Source organism: Bos taurus, chromosome 26 (genome assembly GCF_002263795.3).
Source record: "Bos taurus isolate L1 Dominette 01449 registration number 42190680 breed Hereford chromosome 26, ARS-UCD2.0, whole genome shotgun sequence".
In the NCBI taxonomy this organism is placed as follows: Eukaryota; Metazoa; Chordata; class Mammalia; order Artiodactyla; family Bovidae; genus Bos; species Bos taurus.
Genome location: NC_037353.1, coordinates 50,342,321 through 50,366,640, shown reverse-complemented (window position 1 = coordinate 50,366,640; position 24,320 = coordinate 50,342,321). Strand labels below are relative to the sequence as shown.

At 50.1% G+C, this 24,320-nt stretch overlaps 1 protein-coding gene and 1 long non-coding RNA gene across 2 annotated transcripts in view; both read left to right on the top strand.

Moving 5' to 3' along the window:
- TCERG1L (transcription elongation regulator 1 like) overlaps positions 1–24,320 on the top strand; it is a 478,247-nt gene that overhangs the window by 206,250 nt on the left and 247,677 nt on the right. The window lies entirely within an intron of this gene.
- LOC132343986 (uncharacterized) lies at positions 3,564–12,583 on the top strand. Its single transcript, XR_009493042.1, has 3 exons — positions 3,564–3,713; positions 6,295–6,408; positions 8,575–12,583. It is a non-coding gene; the product is annotated as an uncharacterized lncRNA (long non-coding RNA).

Below are 24,320 nucleotides of genomic sequence, written 5' to 3'. Positions count from 1 at the left end.
ATTTATTTCCTTTGGCTCTGCCGGGTCTCAGTTGCAGCATGTGGAATCTTTAGCTGTGGCACGTGGGGTATAGTTCCCTGACCAGGGATTGAACTCAGGCCCCCTTCACTGGGAGTGAGGAGTCTTAGCCACTGGACCGGCAGGGAAGCCCCTCTAAATACCATTTCTGCAAGATAGATTTTAATGGAACGCTGAAAAAATTCGATAATGTCTTCTCTTATGTTAATGTCTTCTCTTAAAAAGCTGTCTTTTCTAACACACAGCTGCCCCACAGATCAGGTAAAACCGCAGGACAGTGAGTGGCAGCAGACTGTGCGAGTTGTGTCTTACTGTGAAGTTGAACGAGGTTTCAGGAAGGTTGCCTGAGCAATGTAAATCCAGGTACTTTGGCATTTTCAGAGGAAAGAAGAGGTGGCAAATAATTTTTTTATGTATTTTAAGAATTTGAAGTATACAGCTAAGCAAGTTTTGCACAGAATTAAATTTGTTTTCTGATGTGCCACACGGTCACATTGTTCAGGTCCTGGTGGTTGAGTAGCTGATGGGATGGAGCTGCCTTGCTGAGGATACTTTTCATCACGTGTGTTATTTGCTTGTGTTTGAGATGTTTGTGTATTTTATTGCTACACACTTGAGGAATCATACGCCCCGGTCCCAGGAATGGATCGAAGGTCACGAGCGCTGCCTGACGGGGTGCCGGGAAGGTGCAGGACGCACGCGGGTGACACAGGCGGGTCCCCTTTTCTCTGACCTGCCCACGGCAGCGGACTCCCCTGACCGCTGCTGGGGGGCATGGTGTGACTGGGCACCCTGAGCTGCGCCCAGAAGCTGGGATCTCCCGAGGCCTTCAGCGCTGGCCAGGGCCTCACGGGCTCTAAAGCGGAGGGTCAGATCCCCTGACGTGGTTTGAAGAATGAGCTGGGGTCCTCTCCGTTTGCCGGCTGCGCCCTGCGCTGGGCAGGAGCGTCGCGGGCGGCTGGACGCGCGCGGCTGTTTTCGCTTCTGTCGCCTGAGCTTTCGGTGCCGCACGTGTGACTTCGTCGCTGAGATGAACGTCAAGAAGCTTTTCTCCTGCATTTTCTTCTGAGAGTCTTACAGATCAGGCCGTTTATGCTCAAGCCTTCAGTCCGTTTGAGGTGATTTTTGCGAGTGACGCAGTGTAAGCCTCCAATGACATCCTTCTGTATGTAGCACTCTGGTCTTCAGCACCATTTGTTGGAGAGGTCAGAAGAGTCACGTGAACACAGACAAACCAACCAGCAGGACAGGAGAGAGCCCAGAAACAAACCCAGGCGCACAGTTAACTGCCTTTACATACCGTTTGGAATCGCTTCATGGCAAATAGATGGGGAAACAATGGAGATAGTGGCTGACTTTATTCATCTGGGCTCCAAAATCCCTGCAGGTGGTGACTGCAGCTTTGAAATTAAAAGACGCTTGCTCCTTGGAAGAAAAGCTATGACCAACCTAGACAGCATATTAAAAAGCCGAGACATTACTTGGCCAACAAAAGTCCATCTAGTCAAAGCTATGTTTTTTGCAACAGTCATGTATGGATGTGAGAGTTGGACTATAAAGAAAGCTGAACACTGAAGAACTGATGCTTTTGAACTGTGGTGTTGGAGAAGACTCTTGAGAGTCCCTTGGACTTCAAGGAGATTGAATCAGTCCATCCTAAAGGAGATCAGTCCTGAGTGTTCATTGGGAGGACTGATGCTGAAGCTGAAGCTCCAATATTTTGACCACCTGATGGGAAGAACTGACTCACTGGAAAAGACCCTGATGCTGGGAAAGATTGAAGGCAGGAGGAGAAGGGGACGACAGAGGATGAGATGGTTGGATAGCATCACTGACTTGATGGGCATGAGTTTGAGTAAACCCCAGGAGCTGATGATGGACAGGGAAGCCTGGCATGCTGCAGTCCGTGGGGTCACGAAGAGTTGGATACGACTGAGCGACTGAACTGAACTGAACTGATAATAAACTGATTTTGATAAGTCACCCGAGAATATGCAGTGGGAAAGTGATCATCTTTAATTTTTCTTTTAAGAAGTAAATCTTTGTGCTCTTTATAGATGCTGCTTACAATTCGGGTTTTTACTGGAACATTTAGAGACAGGTCCCTGGGGGTTCATGGTAGCACTTTGTGGGCCCATCTTTCATCTGTGAATGTGTTATACACAGAGCCAGAGATTTCACCAGGCATTTATTACACCCATAAACTTTTAGCACAAACAGGCAAGTGGAAGTAGGGGCGAATATAACCTACTCCCTGGACACGCAGTGACCACTAGCCTTTTACCACCACGAGGAACTTGCCGGATGTCCTTTGTCATTGTTAAAGTCTCCTGCTCATCCAGGCGACATATTCCAAGACTCCATCACCTGCCAACAAGCCCCATGACCCTCAGCCAGGCATTCAAGGCCCGTCACAGTGTGCCCCTGATGCCAGCATCTACCTGGTAGATTTGTGTGGAGATGAAGCCGGATCATCCCCAGGAAGGCTTGAGCCCAGCGCCCAGTACATAGAATGGCCTCCATGAAAGTGACCTTAACAGGCATTGCTGGCTGTCTGTCTTTTTCATTTTGTGTTTATTTATTTATGTGGCATCTTTTGTTTGCTTGTTTGTATTTTCTCTGGTTGTGGCATGTGGGATCTAGTTCCCCGCCGAGGGTTGAATCCAGGCCCCCTGCGTTGGGAGCGTGGAGTCTTAGCCACCAGACCACAAGGGAGGTTCCAGGCATGACTTTCAACTTGTGTTTACTCTCTCTGAGCTTGAGTGGAGAGCAGCGTTATATGGACGAAGTGTATATGAGTGGAACAATTTCCACCGAGGGGCTGGGCCGACCAAATGCAATTTGACTGGAGTCAGTAGTGAATTTGAATAAACCTGGAATCCAGAGACATGACGGATCTAATCACTTACATCTGCGTGAACAGCTGGCTGCTAGGGTCGCTCAGCCAGCATCCTTTTCTTCCCCGGTCCCATCTGGAGAAAAGGCCTGCTGGTCGGCTGTAATCAAAGCTTGGGGAATATTTGAATGCAGTTTAATGTGATGCCGTGGATTACAGCTGCTTCCTTGGGGGAAAAGAGCCCAAGAAATGGTCAGATTCTGGGAGGAAGAAGCTCTGTCCCCCGAGGAGGCACATGGCAGGGCCAGGCCTGTTTTCTGGCTGCAGGGCAGATCCTAGGCGATGTTCCACCCGGGTTACTTTATGTGGCCATCCCCATGAGCCCATGATGAAACTTCTGTGATTACTGCTCTTTACAAGGAAACAGATGAGAGACGTTATAAGATCTGCCATTTGGCCGTCAGCACTGTCTTGCCTTAGATGCCAAGATGCCCACGTTGCTAAGTGCTGAACCCACCTAGAACAGGCAGGCTGTCAGAGCCGGGCCTCTGTCTCCCTGCTGTCCCAGCCCCGTCCTGGGCCTCTATCTCCCCACTGTCCCCGCCCCGTCCCTCTGAGTAGGTCATAAGAAAATGTCACGCACACATTTCCACATGCAGCCACTGTCACAAAGGGTGGCCCAGGGACTCTGCTGCACTGGGTTCTGGGCTGTCAGCCTGGCAAGGGGAGGGGAGAGTAAAGCCTCCTGGCATCCCTAGAGAGACAAGTAGCAGAGGACTAAGCAAACCCAGTGCCCGGATCTGCAGAGACCTTGAAGCTCAGCCCTTCCCCAGTTGGAGAAAATGCAAAAATGAATTCTGTAAGCACTCAGTCTTGGGATTCACTAGTGCTGTGGTCGACCGAAATTAGTTGGATGTGGCGACTGTGATGGTATGAGCTTTCTCCGGACAGCTTGTATCAGCCTTCAGTCTCTTCAGTCTCCTCTTGTATCAGTCTTCAAGTCTCCAGCTCTGGAGCGGGGCTGCTTGCAGACTCTCCGAGCTTTGCCTCCGGACGCTCTGTTCCTGAGGGCCTGAGCCTCCCGTCGGCTCGGGGTCTGTCTGGGTCTTGCGGGTCCTCTCACCGCCACCTTCTCTTCCGTTGGCTGTTTCTGCTGGGATTGTTTTTCTTTTCTGTAACATAAATCTCTGATCATAAAAAGAAAACGGGCTGAGGGATTAGATGAAAATAAACCTCAGCTCCGTCAGGGAACTGGGGTCAGGCCTGCCCTGGGGGCTGGGTTTGCAGGTCCTGCCCGATTGTGTTCCTGGGAGGGGTCAGTGCAGCTGGCCAGGATGAGCTGTGTCCCCAGGTCCCCATAGCCCGGGCACGGCTCAGGGTGTGGCCACCGAGGGCCCTGGCAGGATCACCCTCCCCGCCCGAAGCCTCAACCTTGGAAGGAGGTGAAAGGCTTCTGGGCCATAAAGCCCTAAAAAGCCCTTGGAGCCAGGAGCCAAGTCACGGACCAGCTGAGCTTGACCAGCGACAGGGAGTCGGCTCCCTGGAGCCGGGTCGTCCACGTGGAGCAGGCAGCCTGGCTCTGCGCTTTCTGCTGCCTGGGCCTGGCCTGTCTGCTGGGGCCTCCGCCCTCCTCCCCAGCCTGGTGCTCTGTGAAGCGTGGGTCCCGGCAGCCGCCTGCCCTTCCTCCAGTAATGGAAGATTTCCCTTTGGCCTCATAGAATTAATGCCAGAAACATTCCAGCTAATTCCCCCTAGAACCCTAAAAACTGCAGAGCTCGTAACCTCAAAACTAAGTGCTGCTGAGAGACGTTTCGGGAGTCTCATTTGCATTTTGCCCGCTTACATGTTTGTTTCCAAATGAGTCTGGGAAGGTCTGAAAAGAACTTTCCTGGCCTTGAACGACTTGTGTTGCAGGGAGGCTTCTAAGAGGCATTGTGCGTTCCGCTGGCCGGCTGGGCGGTGACGAGTGAAGGGTGTGTGGCAGGGCCCCGGGCTCGGCAGAGGGACAGTGTGGTGACAGTCTCCTCACAGAAGTCGCCTCTCCTGTCTGCACGTGATTCTCATGGCAGGGAGCCCAGGTGGGCAGGCCCGGCCCACGCCGACTGTGGGCCCCCTCTGCAGGAGTCCTGGGCCCCCTGGCTGTGTTCCCACTGCACCTCCCTGCTCTCCAGGGACTGCTGACTGCAGACTCTTCCTGAAGAGCAAGCCATTCATTTTAAGGCTCTCTGCCCTCCTTTTCTGTCGCCTCCTCTGAAGGCGGCCCTGCCTGGTTCTCAGAGTCTCACTTTCCTAATTAACCATCTACTCTACTATGGCTGAGTGTAGCTGCACTCTGAGGTCTGCAGCGTTCGGATTCCGGGCTGCAGTCCAGGGTCAGCAGGTTTAATGGCACAGATGGCAGGATGTGGCGCCCGACCCTCGGTTGGCTCATCGTTTGTTCCTTGAGCAAGAAGCCATCGGCATCTCAGGAGATGAGGTCCCAGGCCTGAGAGGTAACACGCTGCAGGCGCTGGGCTATCCACACCATCAACACTGGAGTTCTACCAGTGTCTGGGGAAGGCCTCCCCGCTCAGGCCTGAGAACCTCCAGGACCAAGGGAAGGTGACCAGATGACCTCCCCGGGCACCCTCAGCTCAGACGGTCTCTGAGTCTCTGATGTAAATGGCAGTTTGATGCCAGGTCCCAGCCAAGCTCCGTCACCTGCCCAGCACTCGGGGTGGTCCTAGGGAGCCCTCTGAGCAGCATCTTCCTTGGTCATCCAGGTTTCAAATCTGTCTTAGAGCAAAAATAACAGAAATGTTTACATGGAAATGTTATGTGCTTCTCAGTTAACTTTAGAAATGTTTTGACATAGTAGGCTGGCTTCTGTGAAAAGGGGCAAAAAAGAAAAACCAGGAATTGTATATTATTTGCTCTCAATTAAAACTATCATGTAAGTAACTTCTTTGCTGAGCTAGATAATAGTTTTGGATACTGGAAGAATATTTTTTCCATTATTGTTCTGTTTAAAATGTAACAACTACAGATAAAACATCTTTTTGTCTAATCTGTATTGTTAACATTTTTATCCATCACTCTCTTGTCACGGAAATCAGCAAAGCAGCAATAACTAAAGCCCTGAGTTTTAGTGCTTGCCAATTTCTGTAGTGTAAATGCTCCCACTGTGACTTACTCCTGCTCTGAAGCTACCAACTTGCCAGACCAAACAGGCTTGAGAGAGAGTCTCAGAAGCACTGGGTTAGAGAGCATGCCCACCACCCGGGTGCCCGGGTTGCACAGAACCCAGAGCAGAGAGAGCGGTAAGAAGTGGAAAAATAATTGGAAACTGTTAAGTTTTGAATACTTGCTGTCTTTGTTTTTAATATGGTTTAACAGTAAGTTATATACTTTATTTTCTTTATGATGGTTATATTTGACAAGTGATTTCAGAATTCCTGCAGACACGACAGTCCTGCAAGCTCGTCCCGGCTGGCTCCTTCCAGGACGTGACCGTTTCCTCGCTGTTACTCTGGACGGAAGGTAGTGGCCTCACGCTCATCTCATGATGGATGCAGGTGATCCAGAGAGACACACCGTGTTTCTTACAGGTTTGGCTCAGAACTGTGGATCTCACACTCTCCCAGTTTCCACTGGCTGCAGAAAATCGTCTGTCCAGGCCTGCCGTCAGTGGATGGGGAGGTACGGTTTACCCAAAGTCGAGTCATGGTGAGAAGCGGAGGGAAAGAAAAATTTAAACAAACAGACTCACACTTTGAATGACCTTTACTACTACTACTGCTAAGTCGCTTCAGTCGTGTCCGACTCTGTGCGACTCCATAGACGGCAGCCCACCAGGCTCCCCCATCCCTGGGATTCTCCAGGCAAGAATACTGGAGTGGGTTGCCATTTCCTTCTCCAATGCATGAAAGTGAAAAGTGAAAGTGAAGTTGCTCAGTCGTGTCCGACTCTTAGTGATCCCATGGACTGCAGCCCACCAGGCTCCTCCATCCATGGGATTTTCCAGGCAAGAGTACTGGAGGGGGGTGAATGATCTTTAGCCGAGTATAAAATCCGAGGTTGACATTCGCTTTATCACTGCAGCATTTTGAAACTATCATCCATTGTCTTCTAACATCTCTTGTTGATGAGAATTTCATTCTCAATCTAATGATGTTTCAGTTAATTTTTCTTTCTTTTGTGGTGTTAAAGGTACCTTCTTTATTCCTGATCTGCATTTCCACTATGAGTAGTTTAAATATGGGTTTTTTCCCTGCTCAGTGTATAAAATACTAGTAACAGTTGTTATTATTAACAGTTATTAGTATTTTATACACTGTTGCCGCACCATTCCTTCTGGAATTCCTTTTAAGAGTTGAACCTTAATTATATATCTTTCTTGAATTTCCTTGGAATTCCAAAGTTCAGTCATGTATTTCTTCTTGACTGCATCTAATATAGGATTGATTAATCTATTAAAATTTCAATTTTATTGATTATATTATTCATTTCTAAGATTAGTTATTGGTTCATTTTTATACTTATTTATTACTGTTTTCTTTCTTTTTATATTTTAAAAATCAATTTTTTAAATTTTTAATGAAAATTATATATTTTCATTTATTTTTTTGATAAATGGGCTTCTTTGGTGGCTCAGAAGTAAAGAACCCGCTTGCCAATCCAGGATACATGGGTTCAATCCCTGGGTAGGAAAATCCCTTGGAGAAGGAAATGGCACCCCACTCCAGTATTCTTGCCTAGGAAATCCCATGGACAGAGGAGCCTGGTGGGCTACAGTCCATGTGGTCACAGAGATGCAGACGTGACTTAGCAACTAAGCAGCAATATCTTTCTGAGCACACTAAATACAGTTATTCTTAAGTACTTTTAGTCTTTTTATAGAAGAATTTTTCACCTAGAGTAAATCATTGTGGCAAATATTGACTTTGGTGGGGGGCTATATTTCTAAGCCTTAATATATCTAACATTGGGTTTTGGTTTTTGAGAGAATCTTTTTGTTTGACTGTTGTTATGTTTGTAGTTTTGCTATTTCTCTCTCCTAGCTATGTTGCCGGTGCCTCTGGGTCCTCAATTAAGAGCTAAATCTTTAAAAAGTGGTTCAGAGTCTCAGTCATAGGAAGATGTGGAGACTGCAACAGCTCCGGTCCCGGTGCTGGGGAGCATTTCTGCTTAGATCCTGCTGATGGGGATGCTCTGTGTCTGTATGTCTGCTGGCCCCTGACTGTGGCCTCGGGCAGCATTTAGTAATGTTATTACACTTGCACAGGTGGGAGGACCCTGTTCCATGCCCAGCTTTACCATTTAGCCTGACTCTGGCTTCCTGGGTGGCTCAGATGGTAAAGGAGCTCCCTGCAATGCAGGAGACCTGGGTTCTATTCCTGGGTGGGGAAGATCCCTGGAGACGGGAATGGCTACCCACTCCATATTTCTTGCTGGGAGAATTCCATGAAAAGAGGAGCCTGGCGGGCTGTGGTCCACAGGGTCACAAAGAATTGGACAAGACTGAGCCACTGAGCAGGCTGGCTCTACACAAGCCAAACTCCTGGCAGCTGCCTTCCTGCAAGCCTGCCGCCTGCAGACCCAGGGTTTCAGCCCTGCTCGCTGCTCCACAGTGCTGCTGTTTCTGGTTCACAAAACAAGATTTATCTCACTTGCGAGCACTGAAATGTCTATTTTCTTCTTTTTATGTTTCCTCTATTACTGCTCTGTTTTTGGACAAAAAGGGATGCATCAAAGCATGGAGTTACGATCCCAACTCGACGAAATTAAGGTCATTTGATCTTTCCTGCTAACTGGACTGGATGGTTCCTGTGTCTGGAGATTAATCTTTGTAGAGACATGAGAACAAAGCTAAACCACATGAACCAACTTGTATGTATTTAACTCGAAGCTGAATATCTCACAGTACATTAGGGAAGCTGGTGCCAAGTTACGCTTGGAAGAGACGGGACACGGTTGCTATTTGTTTAACCACAAAGAACTTCAGGACCCAACATTCAGCTCCACGCCTGTAGTCATTTGAAGAGAGAACGGATGAGAGTTGCAAAGGTCAGAAATAATCACAGGCACAAACACCCAGTTATAAACTAAATAAGCCATTCGGATGTATCGTACAGCGTGGCGGCTGCAGTTCATAACACTGAGTTGCGTGCTTGAAAGTTGCTGAAAGAGTATGTCTTAAAGTTCTCATCACAAGAAAACACATTTGTAAGTATGTGGGGTGATGAATGTTAAGTGTTTTTGTTGTGACGGTCATTTTGCAACATATACAAATGTCTAATCATTACGTGGTGCACTAAAACCTAATATCATGCTCAATGGCACCCCACTCCAGTACTCTTGCCTGGAGAATCCCAGGGATGGTGGAGCCTGGTGGGCTGCCGTCTATGGGGTCACACAGAGTCAGACACGACTGAAGTGACTTAGCAGCAGCAGCAGCATATCAATTAAAATTAATCCTGAGATTGCTTACATTATATTAATACATCTTCATAGGTAAGGAAATAATCCTTGGCCCACAGAATCACAGAATCTTCCATTCTGCAAGAGCTAATGATGAGGCTTTTTACTAGATTCCTGAATTGTCCTATCCAATCATGGTCTCAGATTTCCCTTCTGATAATTTCGTCTCCCAAGGAACAGAAGATATGAAAAGAATACTTCACAGGACAAGAGGGAATCTATAGTAGAAATAGATATGACCTAAGAATTTGGAGGAGCTGTCTTCTCAGTGTGAACTTGTTATAGCTGGTGGGGGAATTGGAGACATCAGCTAGGCTGCTAATAAAGGAGATTTCACACACATTTCACACACACACATTCAGAGGGGAGAAAGGAGGCCTGATTCCGTTGCCTGAAACTGGGGAAGCGAAGGAAGCCCAGGGGGATTGGACAACCATGACAAAATGCAACTCAATTGGGTCATCACAAATTAATCTAATGAGACAAAAAACGCAACTAAAACATCAGACTGTCTTCATTGAGGTCAGCTTTGAAGAGGATCCAGGATCCGGAGAGATGGTCCTGACCCTTAGAGAAGAAGGCTCGGAGCAGGTGTTACGAGGCTTTGAGATTCTGTGAATATGCCAGGAGATGAGCAACTTGATGAGCTGGGGGTTGATAGAGTGCTCAGGAAGGACATCTCAGTCATGACCTCCAGCCTGGAGGATGTCTCAGGGATGCTCGGGGCTCCCGCTTGGGCTGCTGATGAGATATTGTCGTACAAAGAGGCCCAATTCCTATCTTCACTCAAAGGAGCAGTCTTTAGACAAAAGGGCAACTTGTCCTTGGTGAACATGGAGTAGATTGTTCAGAAAAGGAGAGGTGGTTGGCCAGGGGCCCAGATGACCACTCGGGAGAACTGGCAAATGAGCTCCCTGAACCAGGGTTGGTGATACTGGGAAGCTGATGGGGGTCAAGCCCAGTGCCAGGGAGCTGATAAAACAATGAGTCGCTCCAGCTGCCCAGAAGATGCAGGAGAGAGAGACGGCTTGCTGCACATCTGTGAGCCTGATGCAATTGTGGAGAAGATTTGAGGAGGTATTATTCAAGAGCTGCTTTGTACACTGGTAGGGGAAGGAACAGTCATCATGGGAACACACCTGAGGTCACTGAGAACACATTTTGCCGATGAAAGTCTTTCCTGGCTCTGGCAGGTTTGCCAGCTGGACGGGCAGAGAAAGCAGTGGCATCGACCTCAGAGAGAGAGCAGAGCTGGCACAGGCGTGCACCTGCGGGTCACGTTTCTGGCCTGGGCACCAGGCAGGGTCACTATCTGACATGACAGCTCGAGAGCCGATGCTGCCTACGCTGAGATTTCTCCTCGCCCACCCAAACGTCTTTTCAAAAGCCACTTGTTTATTCTGGCCACGCTGTGTCTTGGCTGTGGCTCACAGGCCTTCCGTCTTCGTTTCGGCCTGTGGAATCTCTACTTGCAGCATTTGAACTCTTAGATGTGGGCACATGGAATCTGGTTCCCTGACCAGGGCTCGAACCCGGGCCTCCTGCACTGGCAGCTCAGTCTTGGGCTCTGGCCCACCCAGGAAGTCCCCCAAACCTCTTTGATTCTTCCAGATGCTTCTACACCTGGAATATTCAGTCCTGAGCTTCACGAATTAGGAGGCTGTGCTCCTCTTCAGGCACAGTTCTTGGACCGAGTGCTGAGAAAGAACACATTTATTTAGAAACCCCTGCTTCTAGTGCTGTTTCTGCAGATGAGGCCTAGAACTTGAGGAGTAGGCACACACGTCACAGGATTCACGTGGCACTTGCACTCAACTAAGTTCCAACTGGTTGTTTGCTCTTAAGATGCAGTATTTGAGCCTGCAAATACTTGTAGAAACACTGCCTGACTAGTTCTCTGAGGTCTGCACCATTGTCCTGAGAGCAGCTGGTTTAAGGAAAGAGTGGGGTCTCTGCAGGTGCACCCCAGATGCACGTCTGGACAGCATGGACATGACTTTTCACTGGAGGTTGCCATGGAGCCAGGCTTCCTTAGAAATTTGCAGGACACGAGGACTGCTCTCTGAGATGGGCCTTAGTTATTAAAAAAAAAAAAAAAGTTCACGGTGTTCAGAAGAGAAAGATCTGCTTTGGATTCTCTGAGGAGGACTTCGGCACCCAGACAACTGAAGAAAATGCTAACTGACGAATTGATCACAGTCTCTTCTGTATGTATGAATCTGCAGAAGTCCTCCCTCCTCTGCTCAGCCAAGACCACAGGCTCGTTTTCTGAATTTTGTGTGTGTGTGACTGACTTAGAGGATGCTGAGACTCAAGGGGAAGAAGCAATCCCTCACCCACTTCCTTGTCCGATAGACAGCTTCCCAGATTCGCTGCCAGGAGCTGCCATGTACAGAAAAGGTGGGGGATTTGGGGCCCACAGACCCCCTCCTCACACCCTCCCATGGGACAGGGCCAGAGGAAAGCATCTCCAGGAAGTTTGGGGCAGCGGGAAGAAACTCAGCAGCCTCCTGGGCTGGGGGTGCCAGTAGCAGGCAGGCTGGTGACCCCAGGGTGGTCCTGGGTCTCCTCAGCCTCTGAGCGTTGTACGGTGCAGGGACTGGCTAGGTGTCTTCTTCACCTGGGTCCTGGGAGCGTCCTCTTTGGGCCTGGACCTTCTCTGCAGGTGGGAATATGAGGTAACCAGGTCTAGTTCATCAGCAGAAAGAGAGTTCTCTTCAGTCACCACACAGGCATATTCACGGATACCCCCACCTTGGAGGACTCCCTCACCCACATCCCCTGGGTCCTGCCTCGTGTGCCGGCTGGCCCTGGGGGGATGGCAGTCAAGGCTCTGCCATCCCAGGTTCGCTACGCACAGGGAGTGAGGTCTCAAATAACCACGTTCCAAGCAGATTGCAGTCCTTGCTCCCAGCGATGCTGAGGCTGACCTGAGTCTTGTGGAAAGCAGTGAGCTCCAGGCATTTTCATTCATGCCTTCACTGGGCCCCTGTCACGTGCCACGCCCTGAGGATGCAGAGGTGGGAAACAGACACAGGCCCGAAAAGTGCAGAGAAGGAAACTCCCAGGGCAGAGGGGTGCTCGGAAGATCACTGCACTGCGGAGCAGGAAGGACATTTCGGGAGGCGGGGTGGTGGACGGAGGGCAGGGGAGGCTTCCCAGAAGAGGTGGTCCTGGAGCAGCTCTGAGAAGACTTAACTCCGGCACACTTCACATGAGACAACGGCACAGCCTCTTACGCAGAGTTGCTAATAAAAAGCGTATTAATTATCCCATAAAATTGATGGCGGGGGAAGCACATGATATAATAGCCTTTTTGCCGTTTCTGGAAACATCGCCGTTAAGTCATCCGAGCACCTAAGTTGAAACTGCAGGAGCTATTTTTCACTCATCCCACCCCCCTGATCCCCACTGTACCCAATCGGTTTCACAGTCCTGAGCATTCTGCTCGTAGACCCCTGTCAGCTCCGTCCACGCTTGCATCCCTTCCTGCCGCTGCCCTGGTCCAGACAACCACTCTCTCTCACTAGGATCATCCCAGTCCTCCCGGCTCGTCTCCTTCTCTGGTTCTGACCTGCTTCAGACCTTCGTCTTCTTCCTGAATGTTCTAGCAGTTACACCTTCCTGGGACTCAGGCTTTCGGGGCCAAAGCACTAAGGAACCACTGATGCCCAGACACACATGTTCCTCTGCCTGGCTTAAATAAGAGCTGCCTTCAAGCACCTGGCTCCCTCTGGGATACAGGGATTACACACACAGACACACACAAGCAAACACACACAGGCTCATGAAACTTGTGGAAATTCTAAGAATCATACTCATCTTGTCAGACTTTGCAAGGTGAAATTTCAAACTGCATCTCCTTCCTTAAGGCCGATGCATAAAGGCTCACAGGAATAGACATTTATGTAAGAGTTGGTGCCTACTTCTAGCAGAATTATGAGGCCATTAAATTGGCTTATAGGGTATTATTTCTGTATTTCCAAGCCTGACAAGGACTGATGGGTAGATATGTACCTTAAATGAAAGATAATTAAAGAGATAATTGAACTGTTTTAAAATCTTACCCTGAATTTGAACTCAATTGCTTTTCTGGTTCACAATGTAGGCAGACTCAACAGGGGGTGAGAAATTCCTTGCCTTCCTCTCTGAACTTCTATTTCAGGCAATTACCTGAGTTCGCGTCCGTGATCTATTTCCTTTTAGCAACAGATTAGTAATCAAAAGTTGAGGGCTTTCAATTTGCAGATGCTTTGAAAGGCTGGGAGCACAGTCTGTGAGATGCTGCCTCTGGGACAGCATCATGATATCACTGGTGCTGGAAGAGCTGAAAGTGCGTTTAGGGTGTAAGGGGAAAGAAGGGGAAGAGGAGACAGCAGCCAAGGGAGAGAGGGGCAAAGACGGTCGAGCCAGCACCCTGGGTCCTCCTGCATTTTCGCTTTTGTTCTAAGGGGACTGAAACACCGCTGAGAACACTGCATTTTGAAGGGAGGTTTTGTGTGTGCCTGTAGGAACATCCATACCTCCGCACAGAGATGTGTGCGTGGAAACCAGGGGAAAGGGATGCAGCTGGCAAAGCAGGCACAGAGGAGCCAGAAGGAGACGGAGCTCTGACCCAGCGTGCAGCACAGCCACCCAGGAAATCCCACCCACCACCTGTGCCCTGACCAGCAGGTGTGGGAGGAGCTGCCCAGGGAGCCCACAGAGCCCCCAGGCTTCGCGTGTGCCTGAACTAGACCCACTCCTCTCCACCAGGGAGGAGACTGTAAAGCAGAGCTAAGGACCCTTTTGGGCTCCCCTTGTGGCTCAGCTGGTAAAGAATCCGCCTGCAGTGCGGGAGACCTGGATTGGATCCCTGGGTTGGGAAGATCCCCTGGAGAAGGGAAAGGCTGCCCACTCCAGTATTCTGGCCTGGAGAATTCCATGGACTGTATAGTCCATGGGGTCACAAAGACGGAGTGACTTTCACTTTCAAGGACACTGTGGAAGCAGCTCCTACCTTGGTCTTGGCTCCACTGGAAACGAGCTTTCTGTGAAAGGATACAAGCCCTGCCTTGGAGGGAACATAAAGCATTCAACGCTCGGTGCCTTTAAAAAGAAACTCAGCAACCCAGCACTTAAATGGCCATGGCTTCTTCCAGCCACCAGCTTTAGAGTTAAGTTTCTGTGATGTTTATGAGCCTTTGGTTGAGCTGAATTCCTAGGAGAAAGGTTAGCTCTGTTCTAGAACCAGATTTAAGACTAGGTTCATGAAAACAAATGACGGCCATCAGATACCATATGAAACTCTCCAAAAATGAGCCAAGGATGATGCAACTACTCTCATTCTGGACGATGCTCAGACCTGGAACAGGGCCATGGGCAGACTTAGAATGGGACCGTGCTGATCACTGGTCTGTGCCCTTCATCCAGTCACCCAGGATTGCTGGGTGCCCACCTGTACGCTCTGTGATGGAGAGGCATCAGCAGAGCCCCGCCCCTCACAGACCTCAGAGATGCCCGCTGGAGAGAGACCTCAGACGTGTGCACACACACATCAGTGCTTAATTGTAAACCGTGGTCTGTGCTAAGAAAGCAAGAATGGAAAAAGGAAAAATGGGGAGGAGGTCATTTAACTCAACTTGAAGGGTTAGGGAAAATGAACCTGGAGAGATTCCAGTGCAGCTGAAATGAGCACAGTTTCCCAGTGGGATGGGAGTGGGGGAAACACGCAAGACAGCGGGAAATGTGTGAAGCATTGAAACTGGGAAGAGCTGGGTGGACGGGCAGGCAGGGAGGGGCTGCAGAGGGGCTGGCCGTCACTGCCGTTGCCCGTCCTCAGCCCTGTCTCATCAGCCCACCAGACAGACGCCTGCTTCCTTTCTCGCCTCCACCCGCTCTGCCCAGAAAGAGCCACTGCCACTTTGTTGGGTGTGCAGTTGTGAGAGGAGGGGCGAGGGCGAGGGGATGAGGCAGAGCTAGAGGGAGCCCCTGAGTGGACTGTGGAACTGACGCCTGCCGAGGGTGACTGGCCCTCGTCTCCAGCCCGTCATCCAAAATGCCATGGAAGCTGCATTTGGACTCATCTCTTGGGCAGGGAGGAGGCGGCACAGGGAGCTGCCCATGGTCGTGTGTGTGCCCCCCGGTCGTGTGTGTGCCCCCTGGTCGTGTGTGTGTCCCCCTGGTCATGTGTGTGATCCCCTGGTCATGTGTGTGACCCCCCTGGTCATGTGTGTGCCCCCTGGTCGTGTGTGTGCCCCCCTGGTCGTGTGTGTGCCCCCTGGTCATGTGTGTGACCCCCCTGGTCGTGTGTGTGCCCCTGGTCGTGTGTGTGCCCCCCTGGTCGTGTGTGTGACCCCTGGTCATGTGTGTGATCCCCTGGTCATGTGTGTGACCCCCCTGGTCGTGTGTGTGACCCCCGGTCATGTGTGTGCCCCCTGGTCGTGTGTATGCCCCCCCGGTCATGTGTGTGCCCCCTGGTCGTGTGTGCCCCCGGTCATGTGTGTGCCCTCCTGGTCGTGTGTGTGCCCCCTGGTCACACGTTTCCCACTGTTTGTACATGTGCCCCATGGTGTGTTAACTGCTCACACATCTGGGTCCTATGTGGACGGTGGCCAGGTGGTCCTGGGACTTTCGCATCCGACCTGGCAGAGCTGGGAAGAGCAGCTGGGAAGAGCATGGAGCTCCGAAAGCTGCCCACTCAGTGAGGGATGGAGCAGATGTCAGATGAGCCCGGGGCTTTTAAAGAGGAGCGAAGGGGGTCTGATGCTCCCCGAGAGATGCAGGCTCCACAAGCAGAAGGAGAGTTATAACCACGTGAGGCATTCTGCGCCCTGCTGGTCTCGCCGTGACTCCAGGCCGCTGGCATGGCCGGGACGGCCCCCCTTGGCCCCTGCCTTGCCCGAGATGCTCCTGTCTGCCTGTGCCCTTTCCGCTCGTGGAGCTCACGGGGCTCTTCCTGCTCTGGCCTCGGTACGTGTGTTTTTGCTGCTCTCATTCTCGGAGGGTCTCAGGCAGACTCTCTCATCCAGCAGGTTGAGGTATAAGCAGCCCCTCCTCAGAAGGCCTCCCTGACGACCCCTTGGACCACCTTGCTCCCCTCTCATTAGACTTCAGGTCCACCCAAGTTTCCAGTGCCAGGCCAGGGCCGGCCTGACCTTCAGCCCTGGGACCCAGCAGCCAGGTGAGGCGGATGCAGGCCCCGAGCCCGGTTAGTGCGTGCCTTCAGTTAGAGAAAGTGCACTTTAAGAATCCCTTTGTTTGTTCTAATACAAGAATGCTTTATTGACTCCTGGTGAGGTCTGTAAATCATCTCAATGGCCAGACATCTCAGTCTGTAAAATCGGATATCTCATAAATTCATAAGAAGTCAGGACAAGTGGAACACAGAAGAGTCGGCAGACCAGGAAACCATGACAGATACACCTCCAATTCCTCACCATCCCTGGGCTACGATTCCGTCAGAAAAATCTAAAGGAATCGCCACCTCCTCCCCCATCACATCACTTGGCAGAAGCAATGATTTTCTGTAAGTGGAGATTTCTGGTTCCCTTAAACAAGCTTCAATTCATATGGAAGTGGAAGAAACCCTTCTCTGAACTTGTCAGTTAGAACGTCCAAGTTGTGGGAACATCCCCGCCCCCCAAAAAGCCTCTATCACATTACACTGTCTTTTGGGGCCACAAGAATATTCTGAAGAGATGTCAAAGTGTGCTCCTCGAGAAGTGAAGCCCTGATGGCTCATGTCAGCTGGACACTGAGAGTCTGAGGCACAGAAACAGAGTCCAGTTGGGTCTGAGCCTCAGTGTCTAAGCATGGGCAGCCCCTTCTGAAAGTCCTCTTCCAGGATAATCGAGGGGAGTGACGTCACCTGGATGGGGCTCCAGAGAGCAGAGCGTCTTCAGACGGGGTGCTGAGGGTGTGGACGTGCCCCATGATCCTCAGCTGTCTGCAGGGCTGCAGCAAACACTGCTTTGGGCAATGCCGCCTTTCCTCCGGGGCCACGGGAGCTGTCCATGGTCCTGCTTCCCCGCCCGGCCTGCCTCTGCCCCAGGACCAGCCTTTCCCAGCGCCTCTGTCGTGATTCTGCAGCCTCGATGACCTCCCACGGTGAAACCCTGCTCTGGGCCCAGGCCTGTGGCTGGTGTAAGTCCTGAGCAGGCACACGTGCTGAGACTCTGAACTCCTCTCTGCCTGGTCGGTGCCACCGCTGCGTTGCTTCCATCTGCTCCTCCACGTGGTGAGTGTGCTGAACGCACAGGCGGTTCAGGGTCTCTGGGGGGCTGCAGGAGATAATGGGCACACGGCACACAGCTCAGCACTGGGACGTGAGCCCCACATGTCTGTGATGAAAGCTGCGATTGTTTTGGACAAAGTGCCAACTCCGAAGGAGTCCACTCTTGGCTCTGCACTCGCTTGCCTTGCCTGGTAACCCTGGACAAGCCCACGGCCTCAGTGGCTTCTGTGGGGATTTGGGGATGTGCTGAGAATTAGTGAAGGGGAGCGTGCTGTGTGGGGGGCAGCTCCATTTCACCGCCTCTCGGCACTCATCTCTTTCACGACACCCTCCCCCGATGTGCTCCCATTTCAAAACCTATTCCCAAGGGAACCAGCCGAACCAGTTAAAAGACCTATTTAGATCACCAAGAGAATCTTGAATATTATTCAAACTAATAATGGTCTGGACGGGAGAACATGTCCTGTTATTATAAATTTAGGAGACCACAGCTTCCTTAGTGATGAGCACGATAACAACTGGAAAAAAAAAAAAAAACCCACAGTAGGAAGCATTCCTGCAGAGGTGTACTACACCAAGCTGTCCTTTGGGTGCAAATAATGAATTTCTGTGGAGAAAATGAGGCTCTTTTCTCCACATTGCTGTTAGCCAGACACCCCTTTTCTCTCAGCTGATACCATCCCAGAAATTACCAGTGCCTTGGAGGAAATGCAACTAAGATCTGTTTATACAAACGCTGTCTTCTAGAATTTCCTTTGAGTCCAGTTTTACACTCATATTGAGTCTAGGACTATCAAATTCTTTATGAAGGATAGAAATGAGGAATCATCTTGGTTAATGGCTCAGAAATTTGAAATATCTTAATTTTGAATTAATGCTAGAGTAAATACCCAATTACTCTCCTCAGACATATTTATTAAATAAACCCCCATGAGTCCAGCTTGGATCAGATGATAGTCCTAATACTTGGGCTGCCCTCATAATTAATCAATACATAGCCTCATTCTAAGTGGCAGATAGATAAACACATACAGTTTTAAGCCTCACACAGCCTGAGGGTATTTGCTATTTTTCTCAGTAACCGTGTTTTTCTTTTTTCCCCTGATGCCCAGTCTCTGTTTTCTAAATCAGTAAAAACTTATTGAAAATGACTTGGGGGTTTGCAAAAAACTAATTGAAATAATGCTTTATGGAATGACAACATTTTAGAAAGTCAGTAATGATAAAAAAAAAAGTCACAGACAAACGACCACATCTCACAACATCTCTGTGTATCCATTGTCTATTTTTAAATTGTTAATCAAAGCCACCAACTATGGGGAGATAGGAAAAAATCTTTAAACCCCCAAAGCTTCTAAATTTATCCACTGTGCTTACTACTTTGCTTCTGAAGGGAGATTATCCCCTATAATTGGAAATGTTCTATTATTTGTGTCTGAAATATCGGAAAGGACAAGTTGGGGCTGAACAACTATTAATAGCCCACTGCTGGGGGCGTAATAAAAGACCATCCTTCACAAAGGCTATTCACCACCGGGCACACAAAGCCTGTCATTTTCATTAATCATGACCCCAGCCTGCAGCACCGATGGGCTGGGTCCCATTTGTATTTTATCAAGTGTTTCATGATTTCAGCCTCTCTCTTACTTAAGGCGACGTTGTTTCTTCAGAGATGTTACCCAGAACATTGGGTTATAATGTCTCCACAGCACCCAGAGCCCAGCCACCTTGCCAGGGTGTGTTTTGATGCTGGAAGTCGATCCTGGCTGGCTTCAGCAAACATAGCAACTGGAGTGTGGTGTCCTTCCAGGATTGGAGACAAAGAAGTACCAGGCTTCCAACTGCCCGATTCTAGAGATGAATTTGCTTTGGCCTTATTGGCAACCCACTCCAGTACTCTTGCCTGGAAAATCCCATGGACGGAGGAGCCTGGTAGGCTGCAGTCCATGGGATCGCAAAGAGTCAGACATGACTGAGTGACTTCACTTTCACTTTTCACTTTCATGCATTGGAGGAGGAAATGGCAACCCACTCCAGTGTTCTTGCCTGGAGAATCCCAGGGACGGCGGGGCCTGGTGGGCTGCCGTCTATGGGGTCGCACAGAGTCGGACACGACTGAAGTGATTTAGTAGTAGTAGTAGTAGTATGATTATACCTCGCATCACACCAGCCCCCGAGAAGGCTTTTATCTCCAAGAACTTGAGCATAACTTTGGATCTCGATGGTAATTTATTGTTAGCATGACCACATAACATGGCACTCAGAATCTGGAAGCAACAGACAAGATTCAGAGAAAACATCAGGACTTGTAGGAACTGGAGACAGCCTTCTAAGAAACACAGAAAAGCCTGGAGTAACAGGCCAGCTCTGAGGAGCAGGGGATCCACGTGCCCTGAAACCCAGGTCCCCAGTCTTCACTTCGTCCAGGCTCAGTCTTCTGGTCTGTAAATTGGATGACACAAGTTCAGCTCCTATGGGGTGGTTGAGACAAATGCAGGAAGCTGTCTGTGAAGGCTCAGTGCAGCCCCAGCAGGCGCTCAGTTCATCTTGGCTGTAATTTCCAAATGGGATCAAAAGAACCAACATTCTTTTTCTTCTTCTTTTAAAGTCAGACAAAATCTGTGTAGCAGCAACATTATATGCAAGGCAGATCTCAGAAGGTCTGCCCTCCCTCCGCTGTCTTCCCCTGGAAATCGGTCAGCAGTTTCCACCCTGGGTTTGGAAAGAGAAGGAAATTTGCCCAAGATTTCTGGGTGAAATCTCCCGGGCTGCATGGGACCCGAGTCCCTACCTGAGGCTCAGCTGCGGTCCCCACGGGCGCTCTCATGGGCCCAGGTCTGTCTTTGCGGGTGCAGGATCCCTGCCTCCCCTGGCATCTTGAGCCCCAAGCCCCCATGCGTGCATCCGCTGAGGGTCAGCCCACACTGAGGGCTTCTCACCTGCAGCCACCAGCTGGGCTGTGCGGACCAGCAGGGGAAGCCCACGCCATTGGATAGGTGGTCCAGCCCCCACCCCCACCCAGAAATGAAGTCAGGCTGGCTTCCTGCTGCGGTCCCTGCCCAACAAGCAGAGGTGACTGGATGAGATGCTCACTGTCTCTTCCGTAAAGCCGCCCTTACCGACCACACCTGGGATTCGAACCACGCTGCAGCTTAGTATTGAGCACAAGGAAAAATGATCCTTCCCTGGTGACTCGGCATTTTCCTTTGAATCAGACAGGAGGAATGACTCCCCTTTGAGTCGTCAAGGCCAACAAACACAGCTCTAAATTTAATATTCAAATTTAGCAACTGTGGAGATGTATTTTGATATAATTATCCCATTCTTTCTCCACACCGCAATTGCCTTATTTTAAAGAATTACACACACATTTTTCTTTTGTAAAAGCTTTGTTTACACAATTTTCATACCATACAATGAATTTAAATGTACAATCATAGGTATGTGCAAACATGGTTAGCATAGTTAACTTTAGATCATTTTCTTTACTCCAAAAAGAAACCCACACCCCTTGGTCGTCGCCCCCTCCACCACCCCTCCGCCAGCCTAGGTAAGCGCTAGTCTTTCTGTCTCTGTAACATTTCCCTCTTCTGGATGTTTCGTGTCCAGGGGAGCCTGCAGCACGTGGTCTTCTGTGACTGGGTTGTTTCACTTAGTCTCATGTCTCCAAGGTTCACCCACCTGTATCAGCGCATCCTCCCTCCTTAGCCTGAACACTATCCCGTTGTTTGGAGAGATCACATTTTGCCTATTTATTTGTAGTCGATGAGCACTGGGGCTGCTTCTGCCTTTGGGCTGTTACAAATCATGCCGCTGTGGATGTCCTCCTGATCAGATGCATTGCTGTGTCTCTCCTGCTATGATGCTCCCCTCGCCTTCTGGCCCCATGGTCCGGGAGGATGGTCTGAATGGACCAAATCAGCGGCCTCTTGTTGGTGTCAGCCAAAGGGAGGCCCGAGGGAAGGAGAAGCCGTGGGGGCATTTGCTTCTCTGGTCCTCTCCCCAGGGGTCCTGTCTGCTGGCCTCTCCCTATGACACCCTCCTTGTCTCCTGCTCACTCTGGCCAGGTTAACTCAGACCAAAAGGCACTAACTATCTTACTGCTTTCTTATTTCACCTCTTCTTTTTTTTAATGTAAATTTTTTATCTTGTATTGGGGGTACAGCCGATTAACAACGTGGTGATGGCTTCAGGTGAATGGTGAAGGGACTCAGCCGCACACACGCGTGTCCATTCTCCCCCAACTCCCCTCCCACCCAGGCTGCCACACAGCACTGCGCAGCGTTCCCTGCACTGGACAGGAGGTCCTTGCTGGTTATCCATTTTAAATATAGCCGTGTGCACATGTCCATCCCAGACCTCCTATCCCGTCCACCCGTTCTCTAAGTCTGTGAGGCTCTTTCTGTCTTGTAAGTTTATTTGTATCATTTCCTTTTAGATTCTACACATAAGGGAGGTCACGCGCCATTTCTCCTGTGTCTGACTCACTTCACTCGGTGTGACACTCTGGGTCCATTCGTGATGTTGTATTTCCGCCTCTTCTTGACCCCCCAGGGCAGGTGCTGTTCCCTCTCTCTGCTGCAGTGGGTGCCGAGGAACATAAGCGGCACGCATCTCTCTCTTATGGATGTGCCTAGAGAACTGGAATTATCAAGATTAAACGTTTCCTTCATTTATTCATCATCATCCCTAAAATTTACTTAGCATATCTGCCCCTGGATTAAATTCCCATTCAATCATACACCCTCCTTTTATTTGGAGAAGTACATTTTTTAATTTGTTGCCTGTACCTCAGCAAAATGCCCTGACCTTAGACAAAGCATAGAGATTCCATTTCCTCTGTGACTGAACCTCAGTCACTGCCCTTCATGTTCTGAAACTTAGTCACTTTAAACCCTTTTCACCTATCTTTGTGGTTGTTTAGCTGCTCAGTCGTGTCCAACTCTTTTTCGACCCCATGGACTGTAGTCCCCCAGGCTCCTCTGTCCATGAGATTCTCCAGGCAGGAACACTGCAGTGGTTCCCATTTCCATCTCCAGGGGATCTTCTGGACCCAGGGATCAAACCCATGTCTCCTGCATTGCAGGGGGGTTCTTCACCACTGAGCCACCAGGGAAGTTCTTTTACCTATATGCTTATCTCCAAAATGGGCCTTCAAAAAATGCCAGGCTTCATAACAGTTAAATGGTAGGTTTTCTCCATGTGGTCATGGACACCAGGAAAATCAGATATTATATACTAAGGATTTCTTGTCCGTGAACAAACAGATCCAAGTTTAATCTCATTTTAATGGACATTTCTTCATAATACCAGTAACAGGGAGCAGGACACAGGTATGCAAAGTCCCTAGCGAAGGAAGCCCCGCCCCCATAACAAGGGAAGTCCTGCCCCTTTAACAAGGGAAGTCCCGCCCCTGAGGGCTCACGTGATGCCCAGGAAACCGCAGGGGTGCTCTGTACCATGTGGTCCAGACTTGACCTCAGAGTTACATCTTGGCTTTAAAATGCAGACCAAGGAGCAAGAAGTAACTTCAAAGTAACAAGAGATTTTCTTGTAGTTCTGAACTGTGGGCGACCCCTTTCCACTTCATGCACTCCTCTGTGAGCTATCCTATCTTCGCCTGTTTACATCACGTTTAACGGAAAGCTTTTTAGGTAAAAAGTGATGTATGTGTTCTGTCTCTCCCTCTGCCTTTCTGAGCTTTCAGCTCCACCAGTTTCAGCATCTGAGGTAGTGTCTTCCTCTTAGACGGTCCTACAGGAGCAGTAAAGGTCCTCCTGCCAGCGCTGGGGCGAACCCGAGGGTCCCTTCCTGCCAGCGCGGTGCTCAGCTTCTAAGGAGGGAGGTGGCCCCTCTCCCGGGGGTCAGGAGGCTGCAGGGTCCAGCTCTCAGTCGTCTCTGATGTTCCCTCCTGAGAGGGCGGGGCCTGAAACTGACAGCGCGCTCAGGGTTCCTGCAGCTGCGGTGTGTTTACTGTCGAGAGAGCCCACCTCTCTTCCTCAGACCCTGCACCAGGTGCTGCTTACCTGCACCAGTGCGCTTGCCTGCCCGGAGCCCGCTCCTCTGCCTGGACAGCGCTCCAACCAGCAGAGCCTAGACCACGTCCGCTGAGCCCTCAGCTCCAAGGGGTGGCTCATGGCTGCCAGGCACGGAAGCACATTGGTCAGTGAGCAACTGGCCCTGGGCGGCTTTACTGCTCTGTTCTCTGTAAGTGACGGAAGTCAAACACGAAACCCAGCTCATTATTAGGTGGAATTTGAGAAATACGCAGATGAACCCTCCCTAAACAAGGAGAATGACAGTGCCTGGATCATCAGCCTGATTTAAGGGAAATAACACCCTCCCCAGAGCACTGATGTTTCCACAATGGTGTTTCCTTTGAGCGGCAGGTGAGGGCTGGGAGAGCAGACAGGGCATGCAGCCTGGGAAGTGGGAGGAAAGGCAGAGTGTTCTCTGGACCCCAAGGGTGGAGGTCGTGTGGCGACTGGAGGTGCTTTGATGACATTAAACTTTGAATAAGGATCCGTTCAGTTCAGTCAGTTCAGTCGCTCAGTCGTGTCTGACTCCTTGTGACCCCATGGACTGCAGCATGCTAGGCGTCCTTGTCCATCATAAACTCCTGGAGTTTACTCAGATTCATGTCCATTGAGTCGGTGATGCCATCCAACCATCTCATCCTCTGTCGTCCCCTTCTCCTCTGCCTTCAATCTTTCCCAGCATCGGGGTCTTTTCACATGAGTCAGTTCTTTGCATCAGGTGGCCAAAGGATTGGAGTTTCAGCTTTAACATTAG